The sequence below is a fragment of the Mobula birostris genome, chromosome 27 (assembly GCF_030028105.1).
Source record: "Mobula birostris isolate sMobBir1 chromosome 27, sMobBir1.hap1, whole genome shotgun sequence".
NCBI lineage: Eukaryota > Metazoa > Chordata > Chondrichthyes > Myliobatiformes > Myliobatidae > Mobula > Mobula birostris.
In genome coordinates, this window is record NC_092396.1 from 30,746,629 (window position 1) to 30,764,723 (window position 18,095).

The following is an 18,095-nucleotide window of genomic DNA, read 5'->3' on the forward strand; positions in this document are numbered from 1 at the left end:
ATCCATGCTGGAACCTTTCCTCTAATGCCATTGGCTCGTAGCTTGTTAAGCAGCATCATGTGTGGCACCTTGTGAAAGGCCTTCTGAAAATCCAAGTACACAACATCAATCGATTCTCCTTTGTCTATCTTGCTTGTTATCTCTTCAAAGAATTCCGACACATTTGTCAGGCAAGGTTTTCTGATGAGGAAACTATGCTGACTATGGCCTATTTTATCCTGTGCCTCCAGTACCCCAAAACCATATCCTTAACAATTGAATCCAACATCTTTCCAACCACTAAAGTCAGCCTAACTGGCCTATAATGTCTTTTTATCTGCCCCTCTCTCTTCTTGAAGTGACATTTGCAGTCTTCCAGTCTTCCAGAACCATTCCAGATTCTAGTGATTCTTTTAAGATCATTAATAATGCCTCCACAATCTCTTCAGCCACTACTTTCAAAACACTAGAGTGTATTCTATCTGGTCCAGGTGACTTATCTATCTTCAGACCTTTCAGTTTCCAAGAACCTTCTCTCTAGTAATGGTAAATTCACACACTTTATGACCCCTGACACCTGGAAACTTCACCATACTGCTAATGTCTTCCACAATGAAGACTGATGCAAAATACTTATTCAGTTCACCTGCCATTTCCTTGTCTCCATTTACCACCTCTTCAGCATCATTTTCCAGCAGTCCTGTTTCTACTATCTTACCTCTTTTACACTTTATGTACCTGGAGAAATTTTTGGTATCTTCTCTAAAATGATTGGGTAATTTATTTTCATATGCCATCCTTACCTTCTTAATAACTTTTTTAGTTGTATTCAGTTGGTTTTAAAAACACTCCCAGGCCTCTAAGTTTCTACTAATTTTTGCTCTATTATATGCTCTCTCTTTTGGCTTTTAAGTTGGCTTTGACTTCTCTTGTTAGCACAGTTGCGTCATCTTGCCTTTAGAATACTTCTTCCTCTTTGGAATGTATATATCCCGTGCCATCTATATAGCTTCCAGAAATTTCAGCCATTGCTGCTCTGCCATCATCCCTGCCAGTGTTCTTTTCCAATTAATTCTGGCCAACTCCTTTCTCATGCCTCTGTCATTCTCTTTATCCCACTGTAATACTGCTACATCTGACTTAAGCTTCTCCTTTTCAAGTTTCAGGGTGAATTCAGTCATATTATGATCACTCACCCCTAAGAGTTATTTTACCTTAATCTCACTAATCAATTCTGGTTCATTGCTCAACACCATATCCAGAATAGCTGATGACCTAGTGAGCTCATCCACAGCTGCTCTAAAAAGCTATCTCGTAAACATTCTAGAAATTCTCCTGCTTGGAATCCAGCACCAAATTGATTTCCCCAATCTACCTGCATATTGAAATCACCTATGACTATTGTAACATTGCCCTTTTGGCATGCATTTTCTATCTCCCATTGCAATTTGTAGACCACATCATTACTACTGTTTCGGGTTCTGCGTCTTTGGGTTCAGGGTCTTTTTACCCTTGCAGTTCCTTAGCTCCGTCCACAATGGTTCAACACCTTCCGACCCAGCTCTTTCAAATAATTAGACTTCAATTTTTACCAACAGAGCAAAGCCACCCCTTCTGCCTTCCTTCCTGTCCTTTCGATACAAGGTGTATCCTTGGACATTAAGCTCCCAACTATAATCATCTTTTAGCCACTATTCAGTGATGCCTACAACATCATATGGATTCATCTCATACCCTGTACTGTGAGGCAGTGGCTAACACTATAATAAGCATCTCAGGTTCAACACACATTCTGATTTTGGGCTGCACTCCTGTATTGAAAGATGGAGGAATTGGACGTGGGACCTTCGACTGTACTTAGCATCATTAGGTTCAAGAATAAAATACTGGCCTAAACTTCAATACTCTAAGCTTTAGAATGTGGATTGTTTTACAGTCCATTGGGTGAAATCACTGGCAAGGCCAGTACCAACTGCTCTTCCCAGACTCCTCTTGAGAAGTTTGTGATGAATCATCGCATTGAGTGGTAAATGTACTATCCTCACACATCCTGGCGGGGAGTTCCAGGATTGTGACTCAATGATGCTTCATCTTTTATACGAGGTCAACAAGAGTGGTATTCCCATGAAGCTGTTCTCTGATCTGATATCAGGTACACTAACTTGGGAGAAGCCTTAGAAAGCCATTGCATCTTCACTGTTGGGGTCACACTGCAGCCGTGTTGCGGGAATGGTGGGAGAAGGGATTGGGAGATATTCTATCAAGGGACTGGCACTGAGGTGATTGGTCTTCATAAAATTCTGTCATTTTTGTGCTGGGTTTGATTCCAACCATTAGAGAGCTGTTCCTTCGGATGTTAGGTACGATTCATATTAAATCTGATTATTACAGTCCTCTGTATTCACGTTGCAGATCCAATTTAATTTTGATCATCCTCAATTGCAAATCCTTCCATGGTCTCGTGCCTCCCTATCTGTGAAACTTGCTCTAGGCCTAGAACTTTGAACTCAGTTGGTGCGTATTATTCCGTACTCCTGTGCATAACTGTGTTTATTTATTAAAGGTGCTTCTTTCGGCTGTCTGAGCAGTAAGCTTTGGAGTTCCCTCCATAAACCTCCCCACCTCTCTGCCCCTCCTCAAAAAGTTGCCAATATTTTGCTTACCTGACCCAATATGGCCCAATATTTTCCTTTCTGTATCGGAACTTGCAACTCCTGCTGTAGATCATCCATCTGTAATATTAATTCATTTTTTATTCCACAGGTACTGACAGATTTGTTGGATATTTCCAGCATTTTACTTTTGGTTTCAAGTATCATCAACAGCTCTGGCCTGAATTTCACAGCCTCTATATCTTTTTTGTTCCATCTAACCTTACTTAATAATCAATTGACCTGAAATTGTGTTACCTGCAGAAATCACTTTTGAAACCCTGACCTCACCTTATCAGAGATATTCCCTTTATCCTATCCATCCCTCACCATTGCAATGTAAAACTAACTAACTTTTATCATTTCCCCAGTTCTGCCACAGGGGTTTTAGGTTGCCCTTTTCCCTTCAATAGATGCTGCTTGACCCACTGAGAGTTTCTAGCGTTCTGTGCCTTTATTTCAGACTTCCAACGTCTCCAGGTTTTTGAATCTCATTTGGTGCTAACTTTAGCTTGAAAGCACTGCTATGACACACACGAGAGCACGGAACAGTGCAGGACAGCACAGTATGGCCATTTGGCTCACAATGTTGTGGTGACAAGGCTGTATATCAAACATTACTAGCTTCAGGCTGCTAGGTAAAGCTGTGTAATGGCTGTGCAAATATCAAACTTGATCTTGATGGACAGAAAAACTGCAAATGCTGCTCCTTTAACAACGGGAAGAGAAATGAAGTTGGGGTCTCTCCATGGGTCTTTATGTGAGATCTTTCCTCAGAGATACACTACACTGGCTACAATAAATGGAACTCTGTGATTAACAGCTTGTAAACTGACAGGGAAAGCTCGAAGTCAAATATGTCAGTATTAAATGCAGAATTACTCATACCTTGCACAAATGGTGTACAATTTCATCAAACAGTTCAGAAAAGAATAGCAAGTTATATAACAAATGGCTGGCTGGTGTGTCAGCTTCCTAAGATATAACTGACTTGATGGTGAAACTATGATTAAGCACTCAAAGCTCAATTAATCAAAGCTCACCCAGCTCATTATGAGCAGACTGCAACCCTTGAGACACGATTCGCTTGCACTCATGGAAAAGAAAACGCCTGCTTGCCAGTTTCATACAGCTGGCTTTCACTCTCTGACGCCTAATATGACGGAGAGCAACATGAGAGATTGCTTGATTAAAAATAAAATGTATAAAAAATTCAATTATATATTGCACATCATTGCTAGCAATGTGGAGAAGTTCTTGCTGTAGAAATTACACCATCAACATAAGGCTACCAACCGCTCAAACTATATAGTAACAAAAAAAGAACATAGTACAGGAACGTGCCCTTCCGCCCACAGTGTTCAATGGTTCAATAGTTCAATTTAATATCAGAGAATGTATACAGTATACAACCTGAAATTCTTACTCTTTGCTGACACCCACAGAACAGAATAATTACCCCAAAGAATGAATAACGGAAACATTAGAACTGTGAAACTCCCCCCTCCCATGCACAGGCAGCAGCTAAAGGCATCAACCCTCCCCTCCTCCCAACTGGTCCAGCAAATGCACTGACCCTCACCCCTCACCATGCAAGCAATTGCAAAATGTCCAAACAGACCATGATCTACAGTCCATCAAAAAAACTACAGTCCATTCGACACTTTGATACGTCAGACTAGGAGAGCAGGAGATCAATGTTGTACCGAACCAGCTAAAAGGTAAATCAGCAACCACCCCCCCCCCCAAAAAAAACTAACTCTTCCTACCTATACAATGTTCATATCCCTCCATCTTCCTCATATTCGTGTCCCTAGCTCTACGTCTCTTAACAGCCTCTTAAATGCTAGTATTTATCTAAACGGTAGCTTTGAAATTCTTAAGTCATCCCAAAATACTTTACAATCAATGAAAACTTATTGAAGTGTCAGCAAAGGTAACAAAAGGACAAAGCGTGTGCACAGCAAGATTCCAAAAGTAATAAACATATCTGCCAGTCATGTGATGTAAGCTGAGGGAGAAATATTTATATGAATTGAAATATTTTGTTTTAAGTGGAATGTTCTCCCAAACAAACCAAGGGATTACTTGTGCTTTTTTTCTCGCCAGGAAAACTCTATGCCACCTGTAAACATTCACCATGCCAAATTTGCACGTTCATTAATCTTATTTTAAGAAAACAGCTTGTAGTTTTCACATAGATCACCGAATGATTCCATTTGCTTGTGGAATTACGGTCAGTGGTGATGGTGGACACTACATTTATTCCATCTGCTGCACCCCTTATTGTCCTTGGTAAGGCAGCAGTGGGTCACCTCTTGCTTCAGGGGTTCTTCTCCTGCATATTGGGGACCTGGGGTGGAAGGTGTTGCATTGGGAGGTACCGTGCAACAAGTTTTTTAAGTCGGTTCATTGATAGTTCATCCACTTGTCCATTCTGTGACTGGAAGGAGTCAGTGTACCATGTCTATATAGAATGTGAAAGGTTGCAGCCCCTATTTGAGCATCTGAACAAGGGGTGTTCCTCAGGTTTTGGTTACACTTCAGCCCTGCGCTTCTGATATATGGGCACCCAGTACGGAAGAGGGCGGGTCGCTCAGAGGAACTACAGGTGGCCTTGCTTCTGGGCCTGGCCAAGATGGGCATCCACAGGTCCAGGCAGTGAACAATCAAGGGCTCTGCCATGGCTGACTGCCCGCCCCTCTTCCGGGGATACGTTCGTGCCCAGTGTCCTTGGAGGAGGAGTATGCGGTCAGTGGGGTATTTCCAGGAACAGTGCCCCCCCCCCACAGGGAATTGACTGTTTATAGATAGTAATAGTCGTATTTTAATTTGAATTTGTTCACTGTCTTGATGTTTGATGTTTGTATTCTGCGTGAATAACTTTTGTACTTTTATGAAAACGTGCTTGAAATGGTCACATATTCCCAAACCAGTACAGTGTGTAATTTTCGGGGTTACTTAGGTACTGGTATTCCTATGCACCTTATTTCCATTTCTTTCCTGATAGTTGAGGTTATTGACTTGCAAGTCAAATGGTCTAATTATAGTCACTGGACTGCGCCTGTGTCGCATCATGGCCTTAAATTGTACTAGTCAAGGGAAACCCTCTTCCCATCTTTCCTATGTAGTATGGCAACTTTTCACCCATTTTAGTTATTTGCTGGGGCTCTAGTTTAGTAGTCCCAAAACCAGAGCGCTGGTCAATGCAACTCTCCCTCATTCAATCATTTGGAGCGTCAGCTCAGTTTATGCACTCAATCTTCTGTAGTGAAACTTAGATGCACAGCTGTCCATCTCAGGAAGATGGTTGCCAGTCGGATAAATGATGGCAGAGAAGACTGGAGAATCAAATCAGACTCTGCGGAAGTTCTTCGCTACCAGACGTTTAGTCTGATTCGTTCGTTGCTGTCCTGAATTGGAGAGCAATTTAGTTACCATGTGCCATTTCTTTTGTCAGGATTTCTTCCCAAAAGTAATAAGTTAAAGACCGAAACGTATTGCACCATCACACACACTGTGGCTGGCAGTAGTCTCAATTATAAACATGAACTTTGAACTTTTACCCCTCCCAACCCAGCTCCACATGAATCATGCAGCAAGTCCTAGGCCATGTGGGCTTACAAGTGAAGTAACATCCAGGCTATTTAGATGTCAGGCCAAGACCATTGTTAGCATCAGAAAGTTCAGCAATCTATGCTAGACCATTAACATCCTGGAGGGCACCATGGCCAGAACTTAAATGATTGACTGCATGGATATTGGGGCTTGGTGAGCAGGCCTATGGAGAGTGATTCAACACTTGACTTCCAAAAGCCTTCACACTGTCCACAACACAGGAGTATAGGAATATGCTTCACTTCGCTGTATCAATTCAGCTCCAGCGATTCAATATGTTAGACACCATCCAGGACAAAGCAGCTGGTTTGAATTGGCAGCCCCATCCAGCACCCTGAACGCTGGCTTCTTCCACCACAAAGGCTGCAGTTTATGCCAACTAGTGTACTATATCATGCAGAAAACTCTGAAGCAAAGCAGCGGCCATAGTCCCAAACAACAGGCTCTACAGATTTAAAATTTTGATGATGCAAAATCATAAGACACCTCCTAGGACTAGGAACCCTAGGCTCATTTATACCTTCTCCCCGCAGGATACTGGCGATGATTTACCCACTAACACATTAGAGGAGTTGACCCAAATGTTACAGCAAATTATAATGTTGAAACCACTTCTTTTTCTCTTGATTTTCCATTCCGGTAGTTCCTGGCAACATAAAAACACTCACAAAATTCTCATTCAGAGATCTGATGACTACAATGTCTTGAAGTGGGATGCTGTCAATCAACGTCAGGCTGCTCTTAGTTTTTTTGGCTTTTTTTTACTCTCCCTGAAATTGAAAGTAAGCACTGTTTTTCACTAGGCAAACGTTACCTGTGGTAATTTCTGCACATTTTTGTTCAATCTCTTGAGAGCACCATTTATAGAAAACATTTATCACTTCCTGTTTTTCAAAAAGGGGTATAAAAATGAGCCAAAAGTATTTAAAGGCTCATTCCTCACTCTTAAACAGATGTTAATCTGTTGATTATTGTAATATTAGTCGTGGGATACTTTTCCCTCTCCAATTTTCTTTTCCGCTTTGCCTCAAAGCACTGGTTCGCACATGCAGCTCTTCTGTACCTTGCCCAAGTGACCATTCTTCTTACGTGAGCAAAGAAGTTCAGGAGCCCATTCAACCATGAAAACTGTTAGTAAGTCTGACTCAGACCTCTCTTCACTCCGCGTGTATTTGTTCCAGAGGCCGGTGGGGGTGGAGGAGTTGGTGGGTGGAGGGGACAGCTCATTAGGAAGCAAGCAAACAGTACTCCTCTATTTGAGACGGCAACAAACATGGTCAATATTCCCACCTCACTACCCCAGGAATGCTACGGCCATTTCCGTGCTTTCATAAACCACTGTGGCTGAAATTAAATACTTCTCTGCAGACTGAGGACTGAACTGGGGACTCTCCTGATTGCTCCGTTCCACACGAGTAAGAGCAGTTCTAAACTGAGCCTTGTCAAAGTGTGATGGTCGAGTTGAGTGAAAGGCCAAAAGCTTAATGATTCAATTATAAACAACTATCCCAATCATACCCACTTTTCCCTGAAAGCAAGGATCTCTTGTAAGGATATCTTAGCTGCCATTTCCTAAATGTGGTAAATGAATCAAGCAGTTTGGAAAGGTTCCCCTTCTGGCCTTTGCTTTGCTCTGCGAATGAGTGCCAGTGTCTAGAGACCATAAGAGAACAGAGCAATGTAACTTTTCCCTCACATCCCGCCCCAAAATTACCATAACCATGTGGAAGTTTAGGAGTCCCTCATTCAAGTGGGAGTCCTCAGCTTCCACACAGCTGAGCAGTTCCAGATTGGGTTCTGACATTGATGTCCGCTGGTGGAGTCTACCATTGATTTCCCAACATTTTGCACATTAAAGAAGCTGCTTCAGAAATTGAAATAGAAACCCTGACAGCTAAAATATCGGCAAGAATATAAAAAGGAGAAGAGTAACTAAGATAAATATCTGTCTCTTGGAGAATGAGACAGAGCAATCAATAGCGGGAAATACTTCAAATGCAGTACTTAGGGAAAGTATTTTGTGTCTAACTTTACTAAAACCATCGCAATGATTTGAAAAATCTGGCAAAGAGTGAAGAAGCAACATAAAGCAATCACTGTCACGAAAGAACAGGTACTAGACAAATTAATGCAATAAAAGCTAAAAAGGTGCCCTGGAACTCATGGCCTGCTTCCTAGACCCTGAAAAGAGGTGGCAGTAGAGATGGTGTATACTTAAATGATAATATTTCAAAGTACCCTAGCTTTTGGAAAGATCCCCCTCTCAGAAGTTCCCAACCTTGGATCCATGGACCCCTCAGTTAATGATAGGGGTCTGTGGCATTAAAAAGTCTAGGGATCCCTCACTCTGTTGATAAATCGCAAATTCAGTTCAAAAACCTACTTAAGAAAGGAGGAACATGAACACAAGAAAATCTGCAGAGGCTGGAAATCCAAAGCAACACACACAAAATGCTGGAGGAACTCAGCAGGCCAGGCAGCATCTATTGAAAAGAGTAAACAGTCATATAGCCATATAACAATTACAGCACGGAAACAGGCCATCTCGGCCCTTCTAGTCCATGCCAAACTCTTACTCTCTCCTAGTCCCACCGACCTGCACTCAGCCCATAACTCTTCATTCCTTTCCTGTCCATGTAGCTGTCCAATTTAACTTTAACCGACAACATCGAACCTGCCTCAACCACTTCTGCTGGAATCTTGACATTTACTGGCTCAAGACTGGAAAGGAAGAGGACATGATCTGACCTGAAACATTGGGAAAATGCCGAAATCCATTATTGAAGAAAGTACAGGCAGGATATTTAAGAAAAAAAATATCGTGCTATCAAACAGTCAATGTGGTTTTACGAAAGGAAAAGGATGCTTGATAAATTTATTAGAGTTAAAACAGGGTGCATAAATGGAAACCAGTAGCTGAAGTATGTTTATATTTCCAGATGGCAATTGATAAGGTATCATATAAACCCTGTATAAAATAAAGGTTTATGGCTTTGGGAGCAATGTATTAGTAAGGTTTGGAACACCGGCTGACAGAAGACAGAGTGTGGAAATTAATGGATTATTTTCAGGTTGGCAAGCTGTAACTAGTGAGACATAAACGAGGGATCAGTGCCAAGGTCTCAGCTAATTGTAATCGTCGTTAACAGACTGAGTGTATTGTATCCAGATCTGCTGATTACACATTCAGGTGGGCAATTAAGCTGTGATGCAAACACAAAGACCGCAAAGGAATATAGACAAGTGGACAGAAAACTTGCAATTGTTACAGAAAGAATAAAAATATAGAATGTTGCTTAAATGGAGAGGGGCTAGAAGAGCTGTGGTTTAGAGGGATCTAAGTACAGTACATAAGAAATAGAAAATTAGCATCGGGTAGAACAAGCCATGGGAAGGCAAATGAAATGTTGAATTTTATTGTAAAAGTTATTGAATATAAAAGGGAGGAAGTCTTGCTACAATGCTACAAAGTGGCAGTGAGACCACAGTTGGAGTACTGTGCACAGACTTGGTCTCCTTATTTATATTGGAGTCTGTTCAGGAAAGGTTTGCTCAGTTGATTTGGGGGGCTGAGAAGTTGTCTGATGAGAAAAGTTTGAGCAAGTTGAGCCATCAAAGTTTAGAAGAATGAGAAATGATCTTATTGAAACATATAAGATTCCGAGTGGTCTTGGCAGAGAAAACTTCCCCTCATGGGGGAGTCTAGAACCAGGAGGCATAGTTTCAGAACAAGAGGTTGCCTGTTTAAGACAGAGATGAGGAGGAAGGTCATGAATCTTTGGAATTTTCTACCCTGGAGAGCTGTGGCGGTGGTATTATTGAACACATTCAAAGCTGTGACCTATTTTTGATTTATGTGTGATTCAGCTGTTATGAAGAACAGGTAAGAAAATAGAGCTAAGGAAAAGATCAGATTATCCAGAATCTTATTGATTAGTAGAGCAGACTCAAGCAGTTGTATGGCCATTTCCTACTCTTATTTTTTATGTTCTTATATTCTAACAGCAAGCTCTGCAAGTCAGTTTTGATCTACCACTAAGTATATTCTAGCTTCCTATTGCTCTGTCAGAGCGCAGGTAAAAATCATCCACATGGACTGGCCATATGTGTTCAAGACTGGGTGGAGATGGATTCGATGAACCAGATCAGTTTTTATAGCGATCCATTGGCTTCTTGGTTACCTATACTAATATTAGTACTCCAATCCAATTAAATTAAGTGCATTTAAATTCCCAACTGCTCTGGTGCAGTTCAACATCATAATCCAAGTCTCTTGAAGTGGATCCAATCACTTAATCACAGTCACTGTATTCCTTTTGAATGGAGAAGTACCGCTCAGAGGGAGAATGGTAACTTTAAGATGAACTATTCAAAGTTAAGTGAATTAATTTCAATGCTTTCAATCATTTCCTAGTGCTTCATTGTTTTGACTTCATCTTTCAGAAACATTTTTTTGATTTTGAGTTTTAGTTTTAATAGTTTTTGAATATTGTCATTCACAATTGTTGACAAATAGTTCGGCTCCAGTTTCCACTTTCACCTGTCTTGTACTCTTCATATAAAATCTGGTACCCTTTATACAGTATATTAGAAAAAAAACTTTTGGTAACCCCTTTTATATTATTGGCTAGCTTACCTTTATGTTTCTTCATTTTTCTCTTTATTACTTTTTCAGTTTCCTTCTGTTGGCTTTTGAAAGCTTTCCAATCCTTTAACCTCTCACAAATTTTTGGAATGTTGTACAGTATGTCCTCTCATTGCCTTTTATTCTGACTTTGACTTCTCTTGTCAGGCACAGTTACCTCATTCTATTTTTAGAATGCTTCTTATTCTTTGGGATGAACTATTACTACGTCTTCTAAATGAGTCGCAGAAACTCCAACCACTGCTGCTCTACCATCATCCCTGCTGGTCTCCCCTTCCACTCAACTTTGGTCAGCTCCTCTCTCATGCCTCTGTAGTTACCATTACTCAACCTTAGTGTTAATGCATCCGATTTTTTTTAGATTATGAGAACACTCAGTCCTCTTTTATTGTCATTTAGAAATGCATACATGCATTAAGAAATGATACAATGTTCCTCCAGAGTGATATCACAGAAAACAGGACAAACCAAAGACTAACACTGACAGAACCACATAATTATAACATATAGTTACAGCAGTGCAAAACAATACCATAATTTGATAAAGAACAGACCATGGTCACGGTAAAAAAAGTCTCAAGTCCCGATCGACTCCCGAGTCCCCGACAGCGGCCGCAAAAAGGAGAAACTCACTGCCATAATCCTCCAAGTCACCGACAACTGCCGATGCCTTGGAAGCAGCTGACCACAGCCAACACCGAGTCCATCCATCCGAAAACTTCGAGCCTCCAACCAGCCCCTCCGATACAGCCTCCCGAGCGCCATCCTCTGCCGAGTGCCTTCAACCTAACCCCGGCCACCGAAACAAGCAAAGCCGAGGATTCGGGGCCTTCTGCTCCGGAGATTCCGGTTACCGCACAGTAGCAGCGGCAGCAAAGCGGGCATTTCAGAAGTTTCTCCAGATGTTCCTCTCAGCCCGAAACGTCGACTGTTCCTCTTCCTATAGATGCTGCCTGGCCTGCTGTGTTCACCAGCAAGTTTTATGTGTGTTGCTTACCTCTTCACTAGTGCATTCAATAAGTTGCTGGAAAAAGGCACCTCATAAGCATTCTGCAAAGTCCTTCTCTTGGGATCCAGCAGAAAACTGATTTTTCCAATCTACCTAGATATTGAAATCCTGTATGACCATTATAACATTGCCCTTTGTACATGCCTTTTCCATCTCTTGTAATTTGTACCCACATCATTGTCTACTGTTTGGAGGCCTGTCTATATAGTAATTCCCATCAGGTTATTCTTACCCTTCAGGTTCCTTAACTCGACCCTCAGGAATTCTATATCTTCTGATTCTACATATCTCACTTCTTTCAGAGGATTTTATTTCATTTTTTTCCGATAAATCCACTTCACCCCCTCTGTCCACCTGTCTGTTCTCTCTACGTGATGTGTATCCTTGGATGTTAAGCTTTCAGTTGTGATCTTCTTTCAACCACCACTCTGCAATGCCCACAACATCATACCCGCCAATTTCTAACAGAGCTGCCGATCAGAAGCTGCCATGCGGCTTATGGCAAGGTCTGCACACCATCGCAGACTTCAAGGCTAAGTGCAGTGGAGTTTCTAACATGGCTGCCTCTCTCCCAGATGAGCTAAATCTTTTCTACGCTCGATTCGATGTTGTCAACACTGAGCCCCTGAGCAGAGCTTCCAAAGAGACCTGAAGCTTCGTCATTTCTAAGGCTGAAGTACGCAAGTGTTTCCAACAAATGGACTTTCACAAGGCTGCGGGATTGGACAGCATCCCAGGGGAGGTACTCAGAGTGTGCATGGCACAACTGGCAGGTCTGTATACAGACACTTTTAATCTCTCCCTCTCCCAGTGTAGGGTGCCCTCCTGCTTCAAAACATCCACCATTATTCCTGTACCTAAAAAGACCAAGGTAACATGGCTGAACGATTGGCGTCCTGTTGCACTCACCTCAATAATAAGCAAATGCTTTGAGAGGCTGGTGAAGGACTACATCTGCAGCTTGCTACCACCCACAATGGACCCCCTACAATTCGCCTGCTGACACAACTAATCGACAGATGATGCAATAGCCACAATTCTACATACCGTCCTTACACATCTGGAGAAGAAATATGCTTATGTGAGAATGCTGTTCTTGGACTACAGTTCATCATTCAACACCGTAATTCCCTCTAGGCTTGACAAGAAGCTCAGAGACCTCGGCCTTCACCCTGCCTTGTGTAGCTGGATCCTGGACTTCCTATCAGGTCGCCAGCAGGTGTGTAAGAGTGGACTCTCTCACCTCTGCTCCTCTGATCCTCAACACAGGTGCCCTTCAGGGCTGCGTCCTAAGCCCCCTCCTTTACTCTCTGTATACCCATGACTGTGTCACCACCCACAGCTCCAATCTGCCAATTAAATTTGCTGACGAAACTACACTGATCGGCCTAATCTCAAATAATAATGAGGCAGCCTACAGAGAAGAAGTCATCGCCCTGACACAGTGGTGTCAAGAAAAGAGCCTGTCCCTCAATGTCGCGAAAACAAAGGAGCTGGTTGTGAACTACAGGAGGAATGGAGATGGGCCAGCCCCTATTGACATCAATGGATCTGAGGTTGAGAGGGTAAACAGTTTTGAGTTCCATAGCATCCATATCACCGAGGATCTCACGTAGTCTATACACACCAACTGTGTGGTGAAAAAGGCAAAACAGCACCTCTTTCACCTCAAATGGTTGAGGAAGTTTGTATGGGCCCCCAAATCCTGAGAACTTTCTACAGCGGCACAATTGAGAGCATCCTGTCTGGCTGCATCACTGCCTGGTATGGGAACTGTACTTCCCTCAATCGCAGGACTCTGCAGAGAGTGGTGCGGACAGCCCAGCGCATCTGTAGATGTGAACTTCCCACATTTACAAAGACAGGTGTGAGAAAAGGGCCTGAAGGATCATTGGGGACCCAAATCACTCCAACTACAAACTGTTCCAGTTGCTACCATCTGGGAAAAGGTACCACAGCATTAAAGCTAGGACCAACAGGCTCCAGGACAGCTTCTTCCACCAGGCCATCAGACTGATAATTCATGCTGATACAATTGTATTTCTATGTTATATTGACTATGCTGTTATACATAATATTTATTTTAACTCACTGTAAATTGCATCTTGCACATGTATATGAAGGATGTAAGTAATAAAGTCAACTCAATTCAGTTCAACTCTACCTTATTTCATATACCGTACATTAAAATATAACTTCTTCTGTCCTTTTCAATTTTGACTCTGTTTTGCCTGAAGTTCAATTATTATTCCTTTCAAAACATACTTTGTTCTTATTCTTTGTTCTGGAGACTTCAGTAACTTCTACACTCCCCTTTTCTTTTAATTTATCTATGCTTTTTCAAACTGTTGAACCTACAAGCCTACAATTTAGTTTCCTGCGGCTTAGAAGGAGTGCCAGCGTCAGGGAGTAGCATGGGTGCAGACACATCCAGCCCTGCGACATCAGGTAAGGTCATTTGGTTCCAAACAATTGGTTTATTAATCATTACAGAATGACCCTCTGGTGCTTCCTGCTCCCTTCCGCTTTCCCCAACCTTTGATTCCCCCCCCGCCCCATTCCTGCCCCCTTCCCACTCTCTGTCCGCAATAGATACTCCTATCAGAATCAGGTTTACCATCACCAATATATATATATATCATGAAATTTGGTTCTATTTTGTGGCAGCAGTGCAGTACAATATATAAAATTACTACAGTACTGTACAAAAGTCTTAGGCACCCTAGCTAGACACATGTGCCTAAGACTTGGGAGCAGTAATGTACATGTGTTGAATAAGTTTGAATCTTTAATCTTGCTGGATAGTCAAAGCTCTATTACTTTAATAGCTCCCCCATGAAAAGATGCTATCTTGTCTAAACTACAAGAGGCCCTAATCAACAACACAGTTTTCTGAATTGAGGTGAATTCTGTAGGCTACAAATTTTCCTGAGGTACATCGTGGTTGGGAGCATCTGTACCTACTTGAACAGGGCCTGGCCTGGAAGCCATAAATGAACAAGAACAGGAGATCAGTATTTTAGTAATTGATCATCTGTCAGTCAATGTCCTGTTAAAATCCCCCCCATCACAGTCATTAGTATGAAATAAAATGATAACCAAGATTCATTAAGGAGACGCAGAGACTGCAGATGTTTTTCCAAGATGGTGCTGAGTAGCAGCTCGTAATTAGTTGTTTTTGAATTGTTTTTTTTAGGTTTGTAGGGATGGTCTTGGGGGCAGAGAGTGGAGTTAGGGGTCGGTTTGGGGTTTACAGGTAGGAGCATGGGGAATTAAAGATCTAAGCTTCGGCTCCACGTTCAAAGAGCAGTGATGCGGTCTTCTATGTCAGATGTCAGGGAGGCAGAGGGTGAATGAGAGTAGCCCCAGGTCAGTGAGTTGTCAGTGGGTTCTGGACGTGGTGTTAAGTGCGGGCAGGAGGAACAAGTTTCGATGGCGCCCTGAGTCCTCAATTTGGTGAGGGTGAAGTTCAAGGTTTAGGGTATGGGAATCCTGTCATCGGCGAGTCAGAGTTTGAGGCCTAGTGTTCAATGACTGGCATGTCCTCAGATCAATGACGAGGAATGAGGCCTGATGGGTGAATCAGAAGTCCAGAAGTTGAGGCCCGTTGGCTGTAGCTGAGTTTACGAAACTCTGTGAGTCTTCTGGGGAGGCTGAATCCCAGAGTCTGCAAGCCAGAGTCCGTGTCTGCTGGAGTCCTGTCCAGGGATTAAAAGTATGTCTATGTGAATGGGTGGGAGGGAGGAACAGGGCTTGATTTTGCTGTTGTTAATTTGTTGCTTGTTGTGTTCCGTGTTGTTCTGCTGAGCATTATGTTGGTACTAGAATGTGCCACTTACCTTCAACACACCCCTGTTAATGCAGGTGGTGCATTACTGTATGTTTTGATGTACAGGTGACAAATAAACTTGAATCTTGAACATGGCCTGCCTGCGTTTGACCTGACTTCCTCTTCCTCTTGCGAGCTACTTTCGGAGGGAAGTGCAGGAGTCTTGGGATCCACATTGCGAGGACTGATTGGCAGTGCTGTGGACTCATTTTAGGGAATTTGTTCAGGATGATCAATGTGGACTGGGGCACTTCAGCAAAGAATGGCACAGTGGTCTACAATGGGCCAGCAGCGTGGCACCGAACTGAACCAAGGTGAATACTACTGGACTCCTGGTTTGATGTTTGCTATTCCCTATGTTGTTCAATTGCATTTTTGCTGTTTGAGCAATTTGTTCTTTTATCCCGCGTTGGGTGTTTGATGTTTTCTCCAATGGTTTCCATAGTGTTTCTTTGACTTGTGGCTGTCTGTGAGAGGACGAATCTCAGAGTTGTATTCTATAAACATACTTTGATAATAAATGTACTTTGAACCTTTGGTGCATAAAACAAACTGTAGAAGAAACTCAGCAGGTCAGTCAGCATCTGGAGAGGGAAGTGGATAGTCTACACTTTCGGTCTTGACCTATAGGTTCAGCTGTCCACTTTCCTCTACAGAAGCTGCCTGATGAGTTGAGCTCCTCCAGTGGTTTTTTCTTTGCTCCATTTTGCATTCATGCCTTGAGCTTTTCTGAAAAGTGATAGGAAAACATAAATATTGAAAGGTCCAGGTAGAGTGGATGTAGACAGGATGTGTCCTATAGTGGGGGAGTCTAGGATCAGAGGCCACAGCATCAGAGTAGAGGGACGTCCATTTAGAGCAGAGATGTGGAGGGATTTCTTCAGCCAGACTGTAGTGAATCAGTGGAATTCAATGCCACAGATGGCTGTGGAGGCCAAATCACTGGGTATATTGAAAGCAGAGATTTATAGATTCTTGATTAGTCAGGGCATAAACATGTTATGGAAAGAAGGCAGGAGAATGGGGTTGAGAGACATAACAAGTCAGCCATAATGGAATGGCAGAGCAAAGGCAATAGGCTGAAAGGCCTAATTCTTTTGCTTTAAGACACCAGGAACATCCTGTTATTCAAATCTTATTTGTTGTGTATTTAATATTTCAATAATATTTGAGGAATATTTTAAATATATTGTTTGTTTACATGATTCATTTAAAATAATTCATATTATAGGTTATATGTAAAAGTACATGAATGGCATATGTCACTATGCCACCAGGCCATAAACGCAGGCCTCACTAAAGTAAAAATGAAGCGTACACGTTCTCCCAGGCTCCAGTCTTTTTCTTTTGATTAGTTTCTGCAGTTGCAAAACAACATTATTCACCGTAATTTCTTGCCGTAGTCCTGGCTGCCGGATAAATGTAACAATGTCCAGTGCTTGGGCCTTCTTCAGGCAAGTCTGAAGAATTATGTTACCACTCCCCTGGATTTATTGTCATGGTTCAACCCTGTGTGAAAACCTGACGTGCTGCATGCAAAATGATGACAGAATTGGAGATGTAGACAGCTTTCAAGATGGTAATCTGAGGAAACGTGAACAGTCTGGGTTGATAAATTACATCCAGTGCAGACGTGTTAACGGCAGGTTGTGTTTGACCAAACCGATGGAATGTTTACTGAAAATTGTTGATGAAGGTAGTGCTGTTGTTATGTATATCGGTTTTCAAAATGTGATTCTTGAACAATGTCTGCAGTTCTTACAAACGGCAAGGAGGTTGCATGAAGAATAAATTAAACTGTCAGCTCACGCTCTAGGGTTGAACATGAAAGTTAATTGTGAGCCCCTGTACAAACGGGATACAAGTGTAGGGCTGGTGGAGAGATTCTTCTCCCCCAAATCCACAGATTTCTACCCAAGCATTAGTTTCCTGTACCCCTGACATGCACATCAGCTGCTGAATCCATTATACCCATTTGTGCTTTGTCTGGGTTGTAACCACCCTTCTGATCTACAGACCCCTCCCATCTCCTGGATGGAAAGTGTTCAGTTTCCTAAGTGGAGATTAACAAATCCACAGAATGTTGCTGATTTTTAATTTGCCTCGAAGTTTGGAACTGCAGCAGCAGTGTTCAGGGATAAATTACCATTCAGATAAATCCAATTATAAGATCTATTTAACTTTGTCAGAAATTAGCACTGCCTGTGTCCCTCTGTCAATACCTCTACAAAACGAAATGCCTCTGACTCTTAACTCATTGAAGACTTCTGTTGCTACACTCTTTATTTTCGGTATCTACTAGCTGGTGTTAGAAGAGGAATCAAAATGAAATAGTTAGAGGAAAGGTTTTGAGCCATATGATTT